Source organism: Bison bison, unplaced genomic scaffold (assembly GCF_000754665.1).
Source record: "Bison bison bison isolate TAMUID 2011002044 unplaced genomic scaffold, Bison_UMD1.0 scf7180017864032, whole genome shotgun sequence".
NCBI lineage: Eukaryota > Metazoa > Chordata > Mammalia > Artiodactyla > Bovidae > Bison > Bison bison.
In genome coordinates, this window is record NW_011494604.1 from 5,226,682 (window position 1) to 5,231,286 (window position 4,605).

Here is a 4,605-nt window from a genome sequence, read left to right on the forward strand (position 1 = left end):
AATATGCCTTAGAAGCTAATGAAATTAACTTTACTTCAACTCATTTTGTAATTTATAAATTTTCAGAACAGCAAAATAAGACACAAAAAGCAATCTGAAGGAATAAATATATTATTTAAGATATTTTTATAAAAAAACAAATATGATTTTGAAGATGGACAACTTTAAATTATTCCATACATTAAAAACTACCAAAACTATTAATAACAAGTTTATAATCACTTAAAAAATACTGTAATTACATGGTTATACCCACTTATACCTTTTTCTCTATTTGTAATAACCAATTGTCTTTTCTTATAAAACCAGTCTCATAACAAAAGCAAGCTATGTGTCTGGAGTGTGTGTAGTTTAAGAAGACAAAAAGTAAACATGATTATTGCTGCATTACTCTTCGTTTTACCACAGTCACCAAATTTATTTGCTGGATACCAAGACTAATTAATTGTAGCCTGTTAGGCTTGTCTGTCCATAGGATTTTTCAGGCAAGAATACTGGAGTGGTTTGCCATCTCCTTCTCCAGGGGATCTCCCTGACCCAGAGATCAAACCTGTGTCTCCTGCAGGTGGATTATTCCTTACCTGCTGAGTCACTGGGGAAGCCAAGTGAAGCAACAATTCATCAAAAAACTCAAAAATATTTAAATGTTCATAATAATACATATTCTTTTATTGTTCTTTAAAAATATAATAGAAAATATAAAGTATAAAAATTAGTAGACTGGTTAGTAAAAAATGAATCCCTGACAATTCAACAATTAGCAACTCATGGCAAATCTTTAGGCTATGAAGACACAGCTAAGACACAGATTGATGAATGAAGACATAGGTTAAAAATATGAAGTGAATCTTGAGTTTACACTGGCTCTTCTAATTAAAAATTAGTACCATTAGGTTTTTACTTAATCTCTTAATGCTTTCTTACATATGAAGAATCCTGGTTCTCAACACACTGGGGATTACAGAATTACAGTACTCCATCACAACTTGCTTGTTTATAATACCAACATTACAATCATTACATGATCACTGAAAATACTTAACTATCTTCCCTAGTTCTTTTTATTTTGGAGTATGTTCTGTTAGAAATATACAGTTGAACACCATTTTAAAATCACTTGGAATATTCCTTCCTAGGTGTGAATGCTGCCAGATGGATAGACATCAAGGTTCACTTGTTCATTTTATTTTCAACTTCACTTTTAAGGGGTTACTTTGTAAACTTTTCATTTTTTTTATAGGTGGGTAAAATAGTTCCAAAGTCAAATCTATAAAACAACAATATTAAACAAGGATATCCCTTTCTCCCTACCCTATTCTGTTCTGGTCATTATAAACATTTAAAGAAAGGTTTATCCTTCCATTTAAAATAATATAAGTAAATATATATGTTCATGTAAATATGTTTACGCTTATTTTAGTAAATGTATATTTATACATATTTTGTAATTATGTATATATGTACACACACATATATGTATTGCTCCTCCTTCTTTAATAAACAGTAACATACACATTTCTCTACCTTGCTTATTTTATTCAATAATAAGCATAGCAGTGGTCTTACTGCAGTAATAGTAAGAATGCTCCACACCATATACAGATGTCCCTCCTTTTTTTTTTTAAAGCTACATGGTTCTTTTATTTCTAACCTCTGTCTCTGTTACAACAAGATACTGTATAGGGTTAGATTTGCTTTACTATCAAATCTGAAAATTATTTTCTTGAAACAATTAAGGTGAAGTAACTTTTGATATGACTGAAGTTGTGTGTGTGAACTCCAGTTCTATTCATACTATTCTATGTTTATATGTTGAATATATATGAATATATTTACAAATATACCTTTTATATAAAAAGCCTGAAGCAGATTATATATTCCAAGCATGCCTCGCATCCCATATGGTTTTGTACTATGTAACCTTGCCATTTCCCCATCAAGAGGTGAAGTCTAATCCTCTTCTTCAGTTTGGGCTGGTCTTATGACTCAACTAAGCAAGTCAATGTGGTAGAAATGATCATATGGGACTTTCCAGGTTAGATCAGAAGAGTCTGTGGAACTTTTTCCTGGTTCTCATGGGGTGCTTCATCTGGAGGAAGCCAGGATCATGTAAGAAGTCCAAGCACCACTATGTAGAGGTCATGCAATAGTGCTCTGAGCCTAAACCTTTAGCTGGTACCAAAAGTCACAAGAAAAGGGGAGTGAAACCATTTTGGACCTTCCAAAGTAGCTTATCCATCTGCTGAATCCCATTAAGTGACTTCAGTCTATGCCACAAGGACCATCCAAGCCAAAATTCTGGCTGAATTCCTAATCTACTGAATCCACAAAATGATTGCTATCTTAATCCACTGAGCTTTAGGGGTAGTTATGAAGTAACAGTAACTAGAACACAGTCTCACTGTGCAGTCTATTTTATTTGTTCATGAATATATACACACACACATGGACAAGCCTAAGTTTATATATACACACACACACACTAGATTCCTAAACAAGGGATCATATATATTATTTAAATATAATATATAAAATATTTATATAAAATTTGTATTTTACTAAACATGTTTATAAAACATTTATATACACTTAATAAAATATATCTACATAAAATTTATATATTTATAAAAGTGACTATATAAACATAAAATCAGGAAGCTTTATTCTGTTGTTCTAACAGATTTTGTTGGATTTTGGACCCTACTATGAGAAATCTCCCCAAATCTGATTTGAAACATTATCCTTTTGTTAATAACGTCAAAGCAATCAGAAAGTTTATTCTATGTTAGTATTATCTTCAATTCTACCCCCACTTTCTGATAACTGCATTTTCTCCAAATTGTTACAGCATACAGTTTTTTCATATTATGCATGCTTTTCCTTATAACTATCTTAATTACTAATAGCAGTCTTTATATCAGTATCTCTTCCATCATTTTGGGTGTCTGAAGTTTGCTCTTTCTTTTCAGGAAGGGTTATGTGAACCCTAATTCTTCACTAATATATTTGATTGCAGCCTTTATATTTCAAGCCCATTTGTTTCAGTTTCTTTCTCTGATTCTTAAGTATATTGACTGCAGTGTCTCCTATAAACCACTGCTGATGAACTTCTGATGACTACTTCATTTTATTTTTTTTTAAAAACATTTTTTGAGGGCCTGCAATTTCATCAAAGTATTTTTCTTTTAATTTCAATAATTTTATTAGAATATTTCTCGGTGATTGTTATCACCTTAGGTACCTGTTCAAACCTTTTGATATGCAGTTTTAATTTTTTTTTAAATTTTAGAAAAGTTTTCCTGTTTATACATTTTAATTATTTGTTTAGTTGTACTGTTTTTTTCCTATGAGATTCCTATTAAATGTATGTCTAATATTCTCTGCCAACTTTCTGTATCTGTCACTCTCAAATCCATTTTTATTATTTTTTAAAAGATTAATATATTTTTCAAGATTGAAGTAATCACAAACTGTTTTTCCTGAACCATTTGAGAGTAACTTGCTACCGTGATGTCTCATCACTCTTGAATTCTCAGTGTGTATTTCCTACAAATAAAGATGTTTTTTAATACAATCATAAAACCGTCAAAATTAAGAAAGCAACATTAATACATTACTACATCATGCTCACATTCCATTTAAGTTTCCTCATAATATCATTAAGAGCAAATCGATCAAGTTTGAAACCATGAGTTGTCCTATGAGACATCCCCTCGAGAGAGAGCAGTTCCTCAAGTCTCCTTGACTTTGCAATCTTACTACTGCTGAAAACTACAGGTCAATTATTTTGTAGAACTTCTCTTTAGATTTGTTGATGTTCCCACATGATGAGACCTGCAACTTTGGCAGGAATGTTACAGAAGAGATGTATGTTTCTTCCAATGCACCCTACCAGGTGGTATACATTTTTGATTTGTCCCATTACCGATGCTATCAACTTTCAACACTTGATGAACGTTATGTGAGCCAGGTTTCTTTACTGCAAAATTATTTTTTTTTCAGTTGCAAATAAGTTATTGAAACTATGCACACTTCTCCATTCTCATCAAACTTTCAATTAACTCATTTATTAGTAAAGCCTTATTATTTCCTAGTTCATTCAGTGGATTACTATCAGGTATTATTATCATCAATTTGATGCTCCAATTGTTCCCTACTTGGCCTTTTGAACTGGATTATGTACCCTTTTGACATGCCTCCCATCATTCCTTGAGCACCATGCTTTCTGGCATAAAATATTACAGGATAATCTAATACTTTCCCTGCCCAACTCTTGAAACAAGGTATTTATCCAAACAGCCTTGGCAATTTAGATGGGAGTGGCAAATAGATGGGGAAACAGTGGAAATAGTGGCTGACTTTATTTTTGGGGGCTCCAAAATCACTGCAGATGGTGACTGCAGCCGTGAAATTAAAAGACACTTACTCCTTGGAAGGAAAGTTATGACCAACCTAGACAGCATATTAAAAAGCAGAGATATTACTTTGTCAACAAAGGTCCGTTTAGTCAAGGCTATGGTTTTTCCAGTAGTCATGTATGGATGTGAGAGTTAGACTATAAAGAAAGCTGAGTGCTGAAGAATTGATGCTTTGAATTGTGGTGTT

At 32.2% G+C, this 4,605-nt stretch overlaps 1 protein-coding gene across 6 annotated transcripts in view; it reads right to left on the bottom strand.

Annotated features, from left to right (window-relative positions):
* The window catches only part of DLG1 (discs, large homolog 1 (Drosophila)), a 275,289-nt gene that overhangs the window by 49,608 nt on the left and 221,076 nt on the right, over nucleotides 1-4,605 (bottom strand). The gene's annotated exons all lie outside the window — the stretch shown is intronic.